General features: G+C 44.8%; 2 long non-coding RNA genes across 2 annotated transcripts; both read left to right on the top strand.

Moving 5' to 3' along the window:
- Window positions 1–13,420: 13,420 nt before the first annotated feature.
- On the top strand, window positions 13,421–15,141 carry LOC128411993 (uncharacterized). The gene is made up of 2 exons (XR_008329996.1): window positions 13,421–14,082; window positions 14,520–15,141. It is a non-coding gene; the product is annotated as an uncharacterized LOC128411993 (long non-coding RNA).
- A 171-nt stretch (window positions 15,142–15,312) lies between these two features.
- On the top strand, window positions 15,313–19,006 carry LOC128411994 (uncharacterized). Its single transcript, XR_008329997.1, has 2 exons — window positions 15,313–15,865; window positions 18,813–19,006. It is a non-coding gene; the product is annotated as an uncharacterized LOC128411994 (long non-coding RNA).
- The last annotated feature ends 1,463 nt before the right edge of the window (window positions 19,007–20,469 follow it).

Here is a 20,469-nt window from a genome sequence, read left to right as displayed (position 1 = left end):
CTGTCTCTCGACCTCTCTTCCAGAACATTCATATAACAACAGCGTTCAGTAAGTTTTGTTACTTACTCCTTCCTTCTCTTTGTGTTATTTCTGTTTTCTGTGCTTGAGCTTGCTATGGATTTTGTTGCTCGCTGCATTTGGGGCCGGGCAGGAATTTCCCACTAGGCCAATTGGCTCTCGCCTGGTGCTTTTGTCTGCCTCATAGCAGCTGTCACAATTTGGGTGGTTTGGCATTGGATGAGCCTTGGTCTTCGTCAGAGAGAAGGTTGTAGCCTCTGCCTGCCCCTCTGAAGGAAAGGGTACCCCATCATAGGCATTTGGGAGGAGTTGCTTCTGTCTAGATGCTCAGGCAGGGCCACAGCACTCCTCAAGGCAGCAATCCTGTGAGGGTGTTCCTATTTGATGTAAGTCATAGGCTCCCTCTCTTCTGGACTGACCCTACAGGAAATACTTCCAGCAGGCAGGCTGGAGGTCAGTGGTTGTCCCCAATGTGTATGCCAAACCTCTTACATCTGCAATCGATAAAAATTATGGCATTATTTGACCTGAGGTATGTTGTCTTGTCTGGTTACTCTACATGAGACAGGGCAGCAGGTGATGTGGGGCCTGGGCATATAAGTGGATAAGAACAGTTTATCTCTTCCATTCCATTTCCCAAAGAAACTATATTATTTACTACAGTGGTACCTTTGGTTAAGAACTTAATTCGTTCTGGAGGTCTGTTCTTAACCTGAGGTACCACTTTAGCTAATGGGGCCTCCCGCTGCAGCTGCACGGTCGCCGCGCGATTTCTGTTCTCATCCTGAAGCAAAGTTCTTAACCCGAGGTGCTATTTCTGGGTTAGCAGAGTCTGTAACCTGAAGCGTCTGTAACCCGAGGTACTACTGTACTTAAGAAGTCTGAGTCAGGCTCACATAAGGGCTACACTAGACATAACATTGAACAAATCTTTGCATTCAATGCACAAGTTTTAAAACAAACGCAAATAGCATCAGTTCAGCTATTTATTTTAATATAACTCTCGAGATCACAGCAAATATGGAGGGGCAATTTAACCACTTTCTTCCTTTCTGCAGTCCTGAACTAAAATGCTTCTTCTGAAGCTACAATTTGCATCAGGAAAGGTAAAGGTAAAGGGACCCCTGACCATTAGGTCCAGTCGTGGCCGACTCTGGGGTTGCAGCGCTCATCTCGCTTTATTGGCCGAGGGAGCCGGCGTACAGCTTCTGGGTCATGTGGCCAGCATGACTAAGCCGCTTCTGGTGAACAAGAGCAGCGCACGGAAACAGCATCAGGAAAAGCTGCTGTTAAATCAAACTATGCACCAGACATCCTTGCCAGAGTCACAAAAGTTGTTGTTTAAAAGAAAAGAAATGAAAAGTGAGACTATATGAGTGACTTGCCTATTGACAACATTGGCTAGAACTACCTGGATCTAAAAAAACGCTAAGAAAAGAACCGTTATATAGTTCTCAAAGCAAATTTACCTTGATTGCTGTACAACACCCCCTGGTGTCACATTTTATAATGCATTTTAACGTTATAATTGACCTGTGTAGCTGAGTCCATTTTTTAGTTAATATGAGAGAAAAAAGAAACCACTACTTCTCTTAAAAGATATTAATGTTCAAGGGATGTGTGTTTTAATCCTAACTAAATCTTGCTAAGAATAGTGTCATTTTCCATTGAGCATGCAGCCTCTGAAATGTTGACCTTGTGTACTTCCTGACCTGCCAAGCCTTTTATCTTCACTGGGGTTTGTTGAAAATTATAGGGCCTGGAGGGTGTTCTCCAGCACCATAGAATGCTTAATGATGACTCTGCCCCTATGAAGGAAATTGCAAGACAGAGAAAGAGCCCTCTCCCAATGGTAATACAGTGGTACCTCGGTTACCGAACGCCTCCATTGTCAAACATTTTGGTTCTCGAATGCGAAAAAACCGGAAGTAAATGCTTCCGTTTTTGAAAGTTTTTCAGAACTCGAACGTGTGATGTGGCTTCCACTGAGTACAAGAAGCTCTTGCAACCAATGGGAAGCCATGCCTCGGTTTTCAAATGTTTCGGAAACCAGTCTTCCGGAACGGATTACGTTCGAGAACCAAGGTACCACTGTATATATATATGTGCTGTGCAATAGGACAAAATGAAGAATTCAACAGGTGTCCAAGAATGCAATGTTAATGTATCCAAGAAGGCCCTTCCTGACTTACAATGTCAATTGCTGGAGCTTATTTTGAACCAATCAATTAAGCAAATACTATAAGACCTGAATTAGCTATATTGATTATTCCAAAGCACAAAGTAGTATGTGCACACATGTGCAGTCTTGCCAATTTTCCTGTCACATTTAGTTAGAATTACTTATACATACTTTAATAAGAGATTCACTCTTTAAAAAACAGTAATTAAAATGAGTTTTCTAGTGCTTTGAAAGAAAGATGTATTTTGGAGATATCGGAACGCTTTTGTGAGAAAAGAGGACAACAGATAAAATGCTTCATGTAATAGCCATTTAATTCTGCATTCATTTAGGAATATTAAACTTGGGCTGCAGTGCTATAGCTACTTACCTGAAAGCAAGCCCCATTGAACTCACGTCTGAGTAAATGTACCTAAGATAGGATTTCATTCTTATTTCCATTATATTATTTCCATTTGTGCCCTCCAGCTCATTTTTGTAGGCTGTTAAAAAGGACTCTTACTGGCCAGTTCACATATTCATGTATATGTTCACTAGTCAACATTTGATAACATGCAGTTGGCTGTATCAACTGCTTTCATTGTCCTCCATATTGTGAGGTGATACAAAATGAGGTTCACCCAAGGCATGATTATTGCTAATTGAAAACAGTAATATTTGATGTCCATTTTTGTAAGGACCCAAGCATGTGCCAGCTTCTTTCTGTCTAGATCAGTGTTCAACTCTTGGAATCTTTATTTGTGAAAGGAAATTAAGATTCGTAGAGCAAGAAGACAAGATTCACAGGCCTTGCTGGCTAAATTCAAAATTTGACTAAAAATAAAGAAATGCATTTTAAAAGAATTGTTGTCATGGCTTTTAATCCCCTATAGCAGGGGTGGGTAACTTTTTAGCCATGAGGGCTATCCCATCATCAACTTCTTCCTTCCCCAGTGATTGATGCACAGGTAGGGAATGTACCCTTCTTCCCATGTAAATTGTGTTCCTCCCAATCCATGGGTAGGAAAACTGTGGCCCGGGGGCCAGATCCAGCCCAATCACCTTCTAAATCCGGCCCGCAGACAGTCCAGGAATCAACGTGTTTTTACATGAGTAGAATGTGTCCTTTTATTTAAAATGCACCTCTGGGTTATTTGTGGGGCATAGGAATTCATTCATTATTACTTTTCAAAATATAGTCTGGCCCCCCACAAGGTCTGAGAGACAGTGGACCGGCCCCCTGCTGAAAAGGTTTGCTGACCCCTATAGCAGCTGTTTGTTGGGCTTAGGGAGCACCGGGTGAGGAGTGAGTTTGGTGGCAATTGACCGCTGTGAGCTGCATGCAGGCCATGGATAGCCTACTGGTGCCCTATAACAAACAGATATTTAAGGACTGAAATGCATGTGACTGAATAGGGATTTTGACCCAGGTTGCTGTTGTTGAATGTCAGCACTATATTACAATACATTGCAACTGCCTTATAGCGTACAATCTTTAAAAAAACCCCACCATATTATGTTAAGGAGCTTTAAGTCCACAGTTTGCATAATTTGTAGGTTTGTGATTCCCTTAAAATAAAAGTTTTAATTTTCAAAAACTCACTATATTCCCTTTTCAAAGTACCAGTGTCTGGTAATTAAAGTACAAGGCACAAGTTGTAGTTTTTTCCCCCTCCAGAGTTTTCAATTAAACCCACTATATAATTTTCAATTAACTCCACCATATAATTTTATGTTTTCTGTCTCAGTGCTTGTTTCATATGCACAATACCATGGCCAGACTGGAATGATGATTGAACTTTTCGCACTGAAAATGTGAAAAGTATGCCTTCTCTTTGGAGATTTCTTTTTCATCTAAAGGCAATTCAGTTTACATCAGGAAGCCCCAGATAATATCAAAATATGTTGAGCTAAATGCAAGCAGACAGGAATTGGGCTGGAGTGTAATCAGAACTCTTGTTACAAGAAAGTACTGTCAGATTGGTTGCTCAGAATTTATGTGCTTGGTGCAGCAGAAAATGGAGCCTTCCATGAGCTTTAAGCCTTGGTGAAGAGCTGAAGGAAGCAACTGCATATTTATGTCCTCTGTGATTAAAAAATAAAATAAAATAAATTGTGCACCAGGCAATACCACACAGCCCTAGAATGAACAGACTTGAACAGATCGAGGGACCATGGCATTGCAGCACTGAGGAGAGAAGGGTTAAGCTGGAGGTAAATGCAGAATGCAAATCAGTCTAGCATGAAAAGACAACACCAGGGAGAGTGCTTGGGCCTTGCTTGGTACAGGAACACTGGCATTAGCCATACAGATTAGAGCAGCTATACTATATGGGCAAAACATTCCTACACACTCAGGAGGTCGAGGTCTGCGGTAGAACATCGGATGTACCCATAGCCTTGTCAGAAAGGGGATGGGGGTTGCCCCATACTGAGTCAGCCATTTTAAAATTTCCCCCTGCCACTGACACTAACTGGCAGAATAAAATCTATGCCAGTTACGGGCAAACATACATTTTCACCCCCCAGCCTGTGAGAGATGTAGTGATGTAACACGCGCCTATGGTTGTTCTAATCTAAGTTAATACAGTGCCAGGTAGATGCTAGTGAGGGGCTTGAGGACTTATATTAAAAGTGAAAGTGAAAAAGATCTATGGGCCTCTTTGAAGTGTCACCAAACATCTCCCTGAATGTTTTACCAAAATTCACCTCTTCCCCCAACCCCAAACTACAGTGATTCTCAAACTGCAGTCTGTTGAGTCCTAGAGGATATACTTTGACTTGGCTCCTTTGTTGTGATTGGTTGAATGTGAAATCAGAATAGAAAAAGAATATCTGGGCAAAGAGAACCATTCTTCAAATAGATGTTGAGCAGGTGTCTTCATATGTTACTTACAAAGACCAAACATTAAATGTGAGAAAGCCTTGTTGATATCACATTATTTTAGATTCAATTGAACCTGTAAATAAAGTGTTCTGGAGAAAAGTAGTAGTGTTTTGTTAAGGACATGTTTTATGAAATCAAGGTGGTAGGGAAATAGATTGGCTTTATGAAAACAGAGGGCACTTAATCCCCATAGTTTTATTGTCTGATATTATGCTTTGTTCTCCTATAAGATTTTGACCACGGGCAGTTATTGCTGGCTGCATTCATTGCAGCAAGGCATTTTATGTTATATAATGTGGCATAATGCCAATTGAATTCGATTTTACTCCTGCATTAGCTATGGCCCACAACAGAATATACAATACTGAATGATGTAAAATAATAAAATCCATTTCATAAACATTGTCCCAATAAGTAAGGGAGGAAAAGGTGCTGATAAATTTATTTTCGTCATAGTCATTGGGATGGCAATTCACATTATGGGAGTCAAGAACAGCAAGATAAGGTTTGCTGACTTTTAAAATATGCAGACACTTATTGCTTAATAATAAACGTTTCTTTACCAAGCAGAAACTCGGGAAGACATTTCGTAGAATCATAGTGTTGGGAGATACCGCAAAGGTCATCTAGTTCAACCCTCTGCAATGCAGGAATCTTTTTTGCCCAATGTGAGGCTTCAACCGACGACCCTGAGATTAAGATACGCATGCTCTACCAACTGAGCTATCTCAGATTATCATGTGACTAGGACAGTTTTAAAGAGAATGTTCTAGAATCCCTTTCTCTTCAGTGGCGGAGCTTCATGCTCTGGCACCGGGGGCGGAGAGCAGGCGGGGGTGGGACTGGCGCGCAACCTGGGGCCGTGGTGGTCCGCCCAAAGGGGCGGGGCATGTGTCCTGGGGGTGGGGGCGCTGCCCGCAGGCATGTGGCACGCATTCTGGGTGCATGGCATGCCAGCTGCGGGGGTGGGGCACCCAGCATGGGCGGGGGGCAGCCGCGATGGAACCCCACAGGGATTGCGCCTGCTGGGGCAGTGCGCTCCCCCCGCCCCCTCTTCCTCCAACAGTGTTTCTCTTGCGCCACATAAATGGGCATGAGTACAACTGGCAAATTTTCCTTCTGCAACAGTAGTTGATATTTAATTAATTAATTAATTAATTTCACATGAGAAAATAGCTAATTTGGGTGAAATACTCTTCTAAGCAATATCAATGCTTAAACATGGCAGACCATGCTATGCCAATTCTTTTACAACTGGGGTTATTTTTTTCTTCATTGTATCAATATATTGGCTTGGTAGAAGACTTAGGGCAGATGAGAGTGCTTTTGTGAAGAAAGCAAAAGCAAGAAGCCTCTAAATGGATCTGCCTTTTGAACATTTTCTTCCAAACAGAACAGGATCCCTGGCTTCTTTGCGTGTGTTTCAGTGCCACCTTTATGGCAGCAGCGGAATCAAGTTAAGACTAGATCTCCGAGATGACACCTTTCCTATATGTTTATATCAAACTCATTTTGTGAGTGCCGAACCTTGTGTAGCCAACATAGTAGCACCCATTCAGAAGAGGGAAGAGTCAGCAGGCTTGGGGAAACTCCAATATCTCCAGAGGTACAACAAACCATTAGAAGAAAACTCTAAAGTGGGGGGAGGGGAAGACATCTCAGTAAGCATTGGGCATGCCTAATAAACACACAAGGGACACGGGTGGCACTATGGTCTAAACCACTGAGCCTCTTGGGCTTGCCGATCAGAAGGTCAGCGGTTCAAATCCCCATGACGGGGTGAGCTCCCATTGTTCAGTCCCTGCTCCTGCCCACCTAGCAGTTCAAAAGCATGTCAAAGTGCAAGTAGATAAATGGGTTCCGCTCCGGTGAGAAGGTAAACAATGTTTCTGTGCACTGCTCTGGTTCGCCAGAAGTGGCTTAGTCATGCTGGCCACATGACCCGGAAGCTGTCTGTGGATAAACACCGGCTCCCTCAGCCAGAAAAGTGAGATGAGTGCCACAACCCCAGAGTTGTCCGCGACTGGACTTAACGGTCAGGGGTCCTTTACCTCTACCTCTATTTTTAATGAACATGAAACACTAATTGTGGCAGGGGAGATAGTGGAATGGGGTACCTAGATGTTATGTATTGGGTTTAACACTTTTTATGTTGCAAGGTATGTTCTATCCAATCGTATAAGCATTGGTAGACGAACGTTCTAATGGCAAGTAAGCGCATGTGCTTTCAACTGTCAACTGTCAACCGTCAATTCTTGTTGGGGCTTTTATTGTGTAGTCCTGTGAGTTCGGGTTTTGTTTTCCTTTGAGTGAGCCATTGTCACTGAAAATGTTGAATTAACATAGTTGAGAAACTTATACTGCCTTGGGCTTCTGACTTTTTCCGAACATTTAACATTGGCGATGAGGATGGGATACATGAGCTCCCACTGGCTACCAGAGGCACAAGACTGCACCGCAGTACCGCCGCCTGCCGCCTCACAGTAAGCCTGTACAACAGACCCCCCAATTTTCCTACGGCTCAACCCCACGGTGCAACCCATTCGAGTTAAGGCCCGTAGAGTCCCGTTTGCGCTTAAACCCAGGATCATAGAGGAGCTTGATCAATTAGTTACCCAAGGGGTCTTAGAGCTGGTAGCTTCGGGGACCTGGGAAACCCCAATTGTCACACCAGTTAAGCTGGACAGCTCAGTCTGTATCTGTGGCAATTACAAATGCACCCTGAACCGGGCCTTACAGGACCATGTGTACCTGGTTCCTGTGGTGAGCCACATGTTACCAACCCTGGCTGGAGCCAAGTTCTTTGGGAAGCTGGATTTAGCACAGGCTTATCAGCAGCTAACCATTGACGAGGCCACCGTAGATGCTCAGACAATCGTGACTCATAGGGGTGCTTTCAGGGTCAAACGCCTACAGTTTTGAGTTAGCGTGGCCCCAGGGTTATTTCAGAGCCTAATGGACCAACTCCTTAAAGGCATCTCTGGAGTCACACCATTTTTCAATGATGTGCTGATTGCCACATCGTCGAGAGAGGACTTTGCTGCCAGATTATGGATAGTGCTCCAACGCTTCCAGGGAGCAGGACAGGTAAAACAGAAAAAGTGCTTGTTAGGAGTGAGCAGTGTGGATTTCCTGGGGTTTCGGGTTGACGCGGACGGCCTCCATCCAGCAGAGGACAAAGTGTGCACCATTTGTGACGCCCCAGACCCAAAGGGCAAGGCAGAGTTACAAGCCTTCTTGGGACTTCTTAATTTTTACCATGCATTCTTACCACACAAGGCAGCTGTAGCTGAGCCTTTGCACATGCTCCTGGACATAAAGTGTTGTGGGTCTGGGGACCTCGACAGGTCAAGGCATTCCAAGGGGTCAAAGACTTGCTTGTGTCCAACTCAGTGTTGGCACACTTCGATGAAAAGCTTCCAGTGGTGCTGGCTTGTGACGCTTCCCCTTATGGAGTGGGCGCAGTACTGTGCCACCAGCTTCCGGACGGGAGGGAAGTTCCAGTGGCTTACTTCTCCCAAAATCTCACGTGGGCGGAGCACAACTACTCCCAGATCAACAAGGAGGGTTTGGCAATAGTTAAGGGAGTCAAAATTTTCACGACTTCCTTTATGGTCAGCCTTTCACTATCATTACCGACCATAAGCCACTCCTGGGAATCTTGTACCCACCCACCAGATGCCCCAGATGCTTTCGCCACGAGTATTGTGCTGGTCCATTTTCCTGGCTTGTTACCAATACTGGCTACCGACCCAGGAAAGCCATGGGTCACGCAGATGTACTCAGCCGCTTGCCGCTGTCGAAGAGCAGCCCTTACCCTGCTCCTGCCCTACAGATCCTGCAGCTGGAAGATTTACCAGACCAGCCCTTGCGTGTGAAGGACATTGCTGCCGCAAGGGCGAAGGATAGGCTGTTGTCCTGCATCTTGGACTGGATGGGGAGGGAGTGGCCCGGGAAGCCGGGTCCAGAATTTTCATGCTACACAGCCCGCAAGGATGAGCTGTCTACTCACCGAGGATACATGTTATGGGGTAGCCATGTTATAGTCTCTCCCCCCCCCGCCGCCGCCGTTAAGAAAAAAAGTCTTAGAAGGGCTGCACGTGTCTCACCTGGGGGTCGTGTGGATGAAGGCATTGGCCTGTAGTTATTTGTAGTGGCCAGGCATAGATGCAGAGATAAAGGGCTGGGTGAACGTTTGTTGGGGGACGTTTGTTGGGGGAGATATAGGTTTATTTGGGGGGATTTATTTGTCCTGTCTTCACGCTTTTTATGATGGAGGACCGCTGTAGTCACCCCCAACGACACCTTCTCAAGATGGAGGGTGAGGGAACAGCTGCAGTCGCCTGTGGTTCCTGCGCAATGTTTGCCATCTTGCCAAAGGTTGCAGGCAGCTTTACCTGCAGCAATTGCATGTTGATTGCCCTCTTAAAAGACAAAGTCCAGCAACTGGAGGAACGTGTAGCTACGCTCCAAAGAATTAGAGAGCTGGAGCTCTTCTTGGAAGCAACAGAGCACACCGTCTCCACCAAGGAGGAGACAGGGGACTCCCCTGAGAAGGAGGCTAGTTCACCAACACAGGAGCCAGATATATGGAGAAACGTGACTCAAAGAAGTAGGAGGCCCAGGGTTCGCTCTGATTGTTTAGAAATACGCAATCGCTTTGAGGTCCTTTCCCCTAGCATGGAAGACGAAGAGCAGACTCCATTTGAGGATCTCTCCCTCATTACAGTCGATCAGGTATATGAAGACGAGCAGCAAAGGCAGTCTTCAGGGAATGTGCAGGCGACCTTGGAACGGACAGCTCACGGAAGAACCCCGACCAGACCTAAGAGGAGGCGTGTAGTGGTGATAGGGGATTCCCTACTGAGGGGAACAGAAGCAGTGATCTGTGGGCCTGACAAGATGTCTCGGGAAGTGTGCTGTCTCCCCGGGGCTAAGATCCAAGATGTAACTGAACGACTGCAAGGAATCATAAAACCCACTGACAAATACCCCTTCCTCTTGGTTCATGTGGGAACCAATGACACTGCAAGCAATAGCCTCCAGAAGATCAAAAGAGATTACGAGGCTCTGGGCAGGAAATTGAAGCAATTAAATGCACAAATTGTCATCTCATCTGTCCTCCCAGTTGAACGACGTGGCCCAGGGAGAGAGGGAAAAATAGTGGAAGTGAACAACTGGCTTCGCAAATGGTGTAAACAGGAACGGTTTGGATTCTTAGATCACGGAATGCAGTTTCTTGAAGATGGACTTCTGGCAAGCGATGGGCTGCACCTCACAACGGTTGGTAGGAATGTTTTTGCAAAAAATCTCAGAAACCTCATCAGGAGGGCTTTAAACTGACTAATGTGGGGGAGGGAGACAGTGCTCCTGAAGGTAGGAGTCTATCAATTGATGAAGATGATCATCCAAATGTCATAGACCGAATGGAGCAAACAGCACGCAGACCTAGTGGTGGGAGGAAAAAATCCTTAAATAAGAGACACGGGGGAATGATTAATGGACTTCAATGTCTGTACACTAATGCGCAAAGTATGGGAAATAAACAAGATGAGCTTGAGCTCTTGGTACAGCAAACTAAATATGACATAATAGGCATCACTGAAACCTGGTGGGATAAGTCCCACGATTGGAATGTAATAATGGAGGGATACAATCTATTTCAGAGAAACAGACCAGACAAGAAAGGAGGAGGAGTGGCGTTATATGTCAGGGATGTGTATACCTGTGAAGAGATCCAAGATTTAGAACCTCAAAGCCAAAGTGAGAGCATTTGGGTCAAAATTAAGGGAGAGAAGAATAACAGTGACCTCATTGTGGGAGTTTACTATAGATCCCCAAGCCAAACGGAGGACATAGATGATGCCTTCCTGGAACAGATGGCCAAGCATGCAAAAGGAAGGGAGATAGTAGTAATGGGGGACTTCAATTACCCGGATATTTGTTGGATGTCAAACTCAGCCAAGAGCATAAGGTCAAACAGATTCCTCACTGGCCTTGCAGACAACTTCATTGTCCAGAAAGTGGGAGAAGCTACAAGAGGAACAGCCATTTTAGATCTGGTCCTAACCAATGTTGATGACCTGGTTAGTGGGGTAGAAGTGGAAGGATCATTAGGCGCGAGTGATCATGCTCTTCTGAAGTTTACTATACAGCGGAAAGGAGCAGCCAAGCATACTAGGACTCAATTTCTCGACTTTAAGAAAGCCGACTTCATAAAACTTAGGGAAGTGCTGGGTGAGATCCCATGGACAGTAATACTAAAAGGAAAGGGAGTTCATGATGGCTGGGAGTTTGTTAAGAGGGAGATAGTAAAAGCACAACTTCAGGCAATACCAATGAGACGGAAACATGGAAGGTGCCTAAAGAAGCCAGGGTGGCTATCTAAAGAACTTTTAACTGAGTTAAGATTAAAAAAGGATGTGTACAAAAAATGGAAAAGGGGGGAAACCACCAAAGAGGAATTCAAACAAATAGCCAGCACGTGTAGACACAAAGTCAGAAAAGCTAAAGCACAGAATGAACTCAGGCTTGCTAGAGAGGTTAAAAGCAACAAAAAAGGCTTTTATGGGTATGTTCGTAGCAAAAGGAAGAACAAAGAAACAGTGGGGTCACTCAGAGGAGAAGATGGTGAAATGCAAACAGGGGACACAGAAAGGGCTGAACTCCTCAATGCCTTCTTTGCCTCAGTCTTCTCCGATAAAGAAAACAATGCCCGACCTGAAGAATTTGGAGCAAATGATTCAGCAGAGGAAACACAGCCCAGAATAACTAAGGAGATAGTACAAGAATACTTGGCTAGTCTAGATGTATTCAAGTCTCCAGGGCCAGATGAACTGCATCCAAGAGTATTAAAAGAACTGGCAGATGTGATTTCAGAACCACTGGCAGTCATCTTTGAGAATTCCTGGAGAACAGGCGAAGTCCCGGCAGACTGGAGGAGGGCAAATGTTGTCCCTATTTTCAAAAAGGGGAAAAGAGAGGACCCAAATAATTACCGCCCAGTCAGTCTGACATCAATACCAGGGAAGATTCTGGAGCAGATCATTAAGCAAACAGTCTGTGAGCACCTGGAAAGGAATGCTGTGATCACCAATAGTCAGCATGGATTTCTGAAAAATAAGTCATGTCAGACTAACCTGATCTCGTTTTTTGACAGAATTACAAGCCTGGTAGATGAAGGGAACGCAGTGGATGTAGCCTACCTTGATTTCAGCAAGGCATTTGACAAGGTGCCCCATGATATTCTTGTAAAGAAGCTGGTAAAATGCGGTCTTGACTATGCTACCACTCAGTGGATTTGTAACTGGCTGACTGACCGAACCCAAAGGGTGCTCATCAATGGTTCCTCTTCATCCTGGAGAAGAGTGACTAGTGGGGTGCCACAGGGTTCTGTCTTGGGCCCGGTCTTATTCAACATCTTTATCAACGACTTGGATGATGGACTCAAGGGCATCCTGATCAAATTTGCAGATGACACCAAACTGGGAGGGGTGGCTAACACCCCAGAGGACAGGAACACACTTCAAAACGACCTTGACAGATTAGAGAACTGGGCCAAAACAAACAAGATGAATTTTAACAGGGAGAAATGTAAAGTATTGCACTTGGGCAAAAAAAAATGAGAGGCACAAATACAAGATGGGTGACACCTGGCTTGAGAGCACTACATGTGAAAAGGATCTAGGAGTCTTGGTTGACCACAAACTTGACATGAGCCAACAGTGTGACGCGGCAGCTAAAAAAGCCAATGCAATTCTGGGCTGCATCAATAGGAGTATAGCATCTAGATCAAGGGAAGTAATAGTGCCACTGTATTCTGCTCTGGTCAGACCTCACCTGGAGTACTGTGTCCAGTTCTGGGCACCACAGTTCAAGAAGGACATTGACAAACTGGAACGTGTCCAGAGGAGGGCAACCAAAATGGTCAAAGGCCTGGAAACGATGCCTTATGAGGAACGGCTAAGGGAGCTGGGCATGTTTAGCCTGGAGAAGAGGAGGTTAAGGGGTGATATGATAGCCATGTTCAAATATATAAAAGGATGTCACATAGAGGAGGGAGAAAGGTTGTTTTCTGCTGCTCCAGAGAAGCGGACACGGAGCAATGGATCCAAACTACAAGAAAGAAGATTCCACCTAAACATTAGGAAGAACTTCCTGACAGTAAGAGCTGTTCGACAGTGGAATTTGCTGCCAAGGAGTGTGGTGGAGTCTCCTTCTTTGGAGGTCTTTAAGCAGAGGCTTGACAACCATATGTCAGGAGTGCTCTGATGGTGTTTCCTGCTTGGCAGGGGGTTGGACTCGATGGCCCTTGTGGTCTCTTCCAACTCTATGATTCTATGATTCTATGAAACATTGTGAGCCCTGCCACGTCTCCTGGCTGGATCCACCCAAGGTACCAGTACAGTCCTGGGAGTCCACTCACTCCCCATGGTCCCGGGTGCACGTGGATTTCACAGGATCTTTTCAGAGCCAATACTTCCTAATTGTGGTCGACTCTCAGTCCAAGTGGCTCAAGGTGGTGCCGACCTCAACTGTGTCCGCTAGAACGACTACAAACGTGCTCAGGAAGCTATTCACAACACACGGCTTGCCAGACACACTGGTGAGCGATGATGGGACTGCTTTTACTTCGGCGGAATTCAAAGAATTTGTAACCAAGAATGGAATCCGCCACATTCATTCCGCTCCTTTTCACCCAGCCACTAACGGCCAAGCTGAATGCATAATCCGTACTACCAAAGATGCGCTAAGGCGCATAGTGCATGCAGATTGGACTCTCCGGCTAGCGGAGTTCTTATTGGCCCAACACATCACCCCAAGCGCAGTGACCAGCCAGAGCCCAGAGGAGTTACTTATGGGGAGGAGGCTCACTCTCCTTGATCGTATGCACCCCGACCGGGCTCTTGAGGGTTCTCCCCGGGGGACACTGTGTACGTCCGAAACGATGGGCCCGGACAAGGTTGGGTCCCTGGTATCATTGCCCACTGTACAGGTCTGGTTTCCTACAAGGTAGGTCTAATGGTTATGGGGTTGCTTGTGCGTAAGTTGCCGCCACTCCTGGGTAGGTGGCCTGGTTAAACCTTTCCTGGCTGGACAGCCCCTCACTTGTGGCTGTTCAGTCGCTGGCAGAATCCGACAGTGGGCGTTTCTTCAACCTTTTCCAACATAAAAGTTGTTTGACGCCCAGTCTCCTCCTAGTCTCCCTGCGCGGAAGCCTTCTGCGCAGGGTGGGCGTGGGTAGCGGAGGACCTGTGCTCTCTCCGCTGGTGTCCAGTGAAGAGTCTCAGAGCCTGCTCTCCGCTTCCCCCATTGGCCCCCCTCCATCCCTGGTGTCGCACTGAATTTCTTCCCCAACAGGAGACCTGCCTCTCTCCCTGCTTGGCCCCTCTCCAGCATCGTCGTGGAGCCTCTCCTCCTCCTCTCATTCCGATGGCAGTTCCCTGACAGTAGGCTTGGAGGGGGGACTGGTTTGGAAGAGACACCTCGAGCAGATCAGAGCCAGGGCACCTCTGAACACGGAACTTCAAGTGGAACCAGAGGACAGAGAAATGGGTACTTCAGGAGATTCTGTGCCCAGACCAGGGTGGGAACCAGATGGGTTGCCGGAGACTAAGTTACCCTAGCAGGGTGACTTCAGGCCAGAATCCTCAGTGGCTCCATTGGCAGTGACCCCTTCGGAGCCGGCCTCGCTGATCACCCCACTCAGACCGCGGGTACCGGAGGAACCTCTTGGGTCACCCACTCGGGCACAGGAAGAGCAACAGTCCCAGCGGGAGTGGAAAAGGCTGGCACACCTTGATGACTATGTTTGTTCCTTTTGTTAGGAAGTTGGGGGGAGGAGTGTTATGCATTGGGTTTAACACATTTTATGTTACAAGGCACGTTCTAACCAATCGTATATGTGTTGGTAGACGAACGTTCTAATGGCAAGTATGCGCATGTACTTTCAACTGTCAACGGTCAGTTCATGCTCGGGTTTTTTATTGTGTTGTCCAGTCAGTTTGGTTCTTGTGTTCCTATGAGTGAGCTGTTGTCACTGACAAATGTTGAATAAACTTAGTTGAGGAACTTATACTGGCTTGGGCTTCTGACTTTTTCCAAATATTTAACACCAGGTAAGAAAGGAAGTGAAAATCTACACTGGGAATAAGGGGGAGGAGGGGTCAAATCAAACTTACTTGACTGTTGAAGCTGAAATCAAAGGTTATCACTGGAGGGAAGGGGCCCACTCAAATTTCACCAGGTGGGTGCAGCTCCCAGGAGACCCCAGAGGGCAGCCCCACCATTTCTTCCCTAGGGGTGGGAGGAGATTAGCAGCACCTCCTATTTGCCTTTGGATACAATGGAGTTGCCTGGATGGTATTGGGAGGCAATGCTTCCACTCTGTTTCTTGGTGGTTGCAGGCTGCTTGATCTCCAGCCTCCAACAACCTTTATCTCTCACATCACTGTTCTCTTCAGTCTACCTCAGCTTCTCCAAGAACTTGAGCATAATCTGCCATTGTCTCCACAAACTCACCACAGTGGTGCCCCTCTCCATGGCTGAATGTTGCCCCCAACTGTTAGTCTCCCAGCATTCCAGTTCCCTTAGAAACAGTTGCCAAGACTGCACAAAACCCTCCGCACTCACAATACTTCTTATGACCTGGTCCCCCCCCATCCAACTGGCCTTATGGATCATATTAAAACAACAGCAAGAACATTAAGCAACCTAACTGAAGCACGTGAATAGATGCATCTTCTGCCACAAAAGCGAAGGAGAAAATGTGTCTCAGGAGCATCCGTGTGTCCTCACAGGTGCAAATTGGGAGTTGGGTGGCTGAATGGACAATTTAACACCTTGTTCAGGCTTCTATTAGCCTTTCCCCTCCTCTAAGTGGGTGAAACACTTTCACAGAAACCGAGAAAATCAAACCCATGTGTATTTGGATGTTTGGCTTACAAGTGATGTAATTTTAGAGAGGATTGTATTCCCAAGGCCTGGGCTCACTTCCTACAACATATAGGAATATACTGCAAGAAAAGAAAAAGAAAAAAGTGAAGAGAGTAGATATCTGTCCTGTTTCAATGATTCATTCAATGTAGTGCATCTTGGGAGAAGTCCATTAGTTTCTGGATTTAAGATTAAATCCAAACTCTGTACCCAAACTGGCTTGTCACTCCAGCTGACAATTCTTTAACCAGCAACATTTGGCAGTACAAAAATAATCTAACACTGTTTGAATGTCCTCTGATTCAGAGACTAGTTAATGCCTGGCATAGGGGAGAATCCCTGTTTGGAGACATTGTCTTTGGAGCTTCCTGTTTGGAAGCTGGAGAAGGAGGATGTCCCCAGGCCTAGGTTAAAGCCTCATGGTTCCCACGCCAGGGTCTGCATCCTAGCCCCACCCACCCACCAAGTCTGCAATATACTTTGAAAAAGCCACTCACAAATTTGTTAATTGTTTGAAGGGTGCCACAGGTAGTTCGGCCCTCAGAGGAAGGGCGTGCTTACTGCTTTAACCCACAGTCAAAGGAAGAAACATGGATACTGCACCATGGTGCGAACTGCAGCAGAAACGTAAACAAAAGGCAAAAAAAGCTGAACAAAAGGAGCTCCCGAGAAACCTTCTGCTGCCTTTTCAAGTCAAAATTTGCTCATTTTAGAACACTCAGGTCAGCCCTAGTTGGTCGCAGCCTTTCACCTAAAGTGAAATGCAAAGAAAATTAGGAGATTCCTACTTGAACTAAATATCTGAGGAATTGCCAAGGCAGGTGCATTATATGAGCCACGAGAGCAGCAGCTAACCAGACTGTAAAATATTCTGACAAATAATGGTTATAAAATCAGGCCAAATTTTTATTGACAGTTGCAGAAATGGTAAGGGTTGACATGGTGCCAGGGGCAAGATCAGTGTGTTGGAATAGATCTGCTGGGTTTGGAGCTCCCAAATCCATTCCAAGGGAATCAGCCCGTGTCGAATCTTGTTGTGCTAACAACACACACAATGTAACAGGCTCTTTTTGACTATGTAACTTCTATTTCAAACACAATTCAACATACAATATCTCACAAAGTGTAATTCCATAGACCAGCACATCCTGTAAACAGAACATATCTTGAAAAATTAAAGTCCAATGGATGGTCAGGAGATAAAGTCCATTCAGTTCCTAAATTGGCATATTGGCAATAACCACAATATGATATGCTTATCTTATTGTGTTCCACATATTGCTGCTTTGAGGATTCTAACGTTCCTTGTATGTAGGTATCGGATCAGATGGAAAACTTGAAGGTATGGCACAACAAGGATTCTGGGATAATACCTTGTTTCACCCACTGGGCTTTGTCAGCCATGCATACTCTAAACAAACATGATATAACACAGTCCTTATACAACTAAGTAACATAACATACAAATTAAACAACAAGTTTGCATACCATATTCTTGTATGATGGAAACATGGAACAAAATAAATCCAGTTAATCCAATCACTGGCCAAAGTTCCTTTTTATACAGAGAGGCAGTATAGATTCTAACACAGGTGGCTACAATTTCTGTAAATGTTAAAGAAAGAGACCATATTTTCATGTTTAAAGAAATTTATGATGTACCTTTAAGAATTAACACATTGTGACTCATAGGTAATAGCTGTAATCTAGTTCAGTGTTCAAGCCTGCTGGATGTAAAGTATTAAGCAGAAAAATAAATCTGGTTTCCTTCTGCAAAATAATCTTTTTGTCTTGTTCCACAGGTCCTTGATATGCCCAAATGACAAAAAATATTAGATCCTCATGGGAATGCAGTGCTTGTATAAATTGTTGTACCAAAGGTTCATTGACAACTCCATTTCTGATTCTGGAACCAAGTGCCAATCAGGTTGAGGGGGAAAAAATCATTTCTGGCCCTGTCCACCAGCGACCCCAAATTGCTCAGTGAAGGCTCTAAGCCAAGGGTGGGCGGGCAGGAAGCTCTTGAGGCAAGATGGTCTGAGCTCCAGGGCAAGCAGCATTATATAGGCTTTCCCCTTGCCCAGGCATAGGCAAACTCAGCCCTCCAGATGTTTTGGGACTACAACTCCCATCATCCCCAGCTAACAGGACCAGTGGTCAGGGATGCTGGGAGTTGTGGTCCCAAAACAGCTGGAGGGCCGAGTTTGCCTATGCCTGCCCTTGCCCTTTCAAGGCCTCATGGGACAGCTTTTCCCCACGAAGCCATCACACAAAGAAGATACCGGTCAAAACCTTGCACAGTATTTTGCTGCAGTCATTGGGTCACAGCACCACCAGGCAATGGCATCTTGCACTTATTGGGTGCAGAACAAGGCTTTAACACATTTAGTTAAAAAAGGGGGGGGCAGGTTCCAAGCATTCCAAGTTTTGTGACTTTGGAGGAAGTTTTAGTTCAGAACTGTGCTCTTCCACTTTCTGCTTTACCCTATCAACTATGAAGATGTTGTTTCATACAATGCAAGTCCCTTATGAAGCCATCTCCAAGAAGTTGAGGTGCTGTTATTGCTCACAGGAACACTGCTGAATAAAAATGTAGTTTCCCTTCCACATTATTTGTCATTAAAGGATTCTGTCAATTAGATTACAATCCTAGAAATATTCAGCTCTTGAATTTGCCATGGGATTATCTGTAGATATTATGATAATACCTGCTTCTCCCCAGACAGACAGAGTATGTTATTTCTCATTTTAATTAACTCCAGAAGGAATTGTATTGATTTTTAAAAATGAAATACATTATTTTCGTTGCAGGTGTTCTAGAAGGAACGTTCTGGAATCAACAGAGCAACTGAAATACAACTGTTGAGATTTTTTCCAGTAACTTTTCTGCTGCCCAAACTCTGGAGGCAGCCTTGAAGTTTTTAATGTTTGATTTTTTGTGTGTGTTTTTATTATTTTGTTGGGAGCTGCCAAGTCAGATGGGTGGCATATAAACAATAAAAATATGATGTTGATGATTACTGTTATACACAGAACCAAATACACATAAAGTTAGTCATGACTAAGTTAGATTGACCTTATTCATTGCGAGAAACTAAGAATAGTCTTGTGCCAAAGTCTGTCCTATAATTTATTGAAGGGTTTCTTTTCCTGCAAGAGACTTCTATTTTTCTCTCTTCCACATTCACAATGAGTTTTAGTACTTCTTTCAAATTTCTCTTAACTGTTGATGGGTGCAAAATTAGGTTTACCTTGTCACTGTAAATTGTTCAAGGGTAGTGTCCGTGTTGTCTTTTTATTAACTCCCCTATGATATTTGAAACTTTTTAGGAGGGTTTTTTTGGGGGGCAAGTATGGGGGGGACATGGCAGAGGTTTACAAATTATGTACACTGTAGAGAAAGCAGAGAAGTTTTCTCCTCTCATATTACTAGGACCTCAGGCTGTCTAATCAAGTTGAATGTTGGGAGATTAGGGGAGGGGGGCAGAACAAAGTTCTTAACACAAGACATCATTGAAATTTGTGCCCACAAGATGTGATGATGGCCACCAATTTTTTTAAAAAGAGGACTAGACAAACTCATGGCCATTAGTCAAGTTGGTTAAATTCTACATTCAGTTTTCAGAATCAATATACCTTTGAAAACCAATAACTGAGATTCACAGGTGGGGAGATGGTTTGTTGCACGAAGATTCAGCTTATGGGCTTCTCATCGGCATCTGGGTGGAGAACAAGATGCTTGGCTGGGTGAACCCTTGGTCTAATCTCACAGGATTTTTCTTATATTTAACTGAATGGACAAAGCCTATTTCTGAGCTATATCAATATATGTGCTTAACCCTAAATCCATCCCGTCCTCTGCGATTTTTTTAACCCCGCCACATGCATACGCATTTAAGTTATCTAAAATGTGTGCACATTTCCCCCATAAAACCCAGTTTTAATGCAGTTTTGGAGCATGAACTTTATCGCATTTTTTAAAAAAAAACAACAACCATGCAATCTGATTGTTAATCTCACCCACACATAAGTCCATGAACTCATAAATAAGTTAGCTCATTTTAAAATATGGACCAAACAAAATCCTCCTCCCTCGCCAGCCACAGCTAACTTTAGTTGGATCAGTGCCTCCGTGTTCTCCCCCCGCCCATTGCCTTTGCAGAGCCCATACTGGGAATAGCCCCCTGACAACTTCTAACAACCAAGAATGTGTTTATTTCTTATGTAATCTGCAGTTATTCCCTAAAGTAATAACAAAGCTTGTTGTGTGTAGGAAAAAAAGCAAATTTCAAAACAGAAAATGCACTGCACTATAAAATAAATAAAATATATTGCCTAGTGTTCTAAAGGGTAATGAACTCTCATGAGAGAGTTTCAGGGCACTCGAGGAATGCAGACAGGATACAAGCAGTGTGAAAACAAGAACATTTCAGCAGCAAGCGGTTTCGTTGATGCCAGGGATGAAAAA

This window comes from Podarcis raffonei, chromosome 4 (assembly GCF_027172205.1).
Source record: "Podarcis raffonei isolate rPodRaf1 chromosome 4, rPodRaf1.pri, whole genome shotgun sequence".
Taxonomy (NCBI): domain Eukaryota; kingdom Metazoa; phylum Chordata; class Lepidosauria; order Squamata; family Lacertidae; genus Podarcis; species Podarcis raffonei.
Note: the sequence above shows the minus strand (reverse complement) of the source record. Positions and strands in the feature narration are given on the sequence as shown.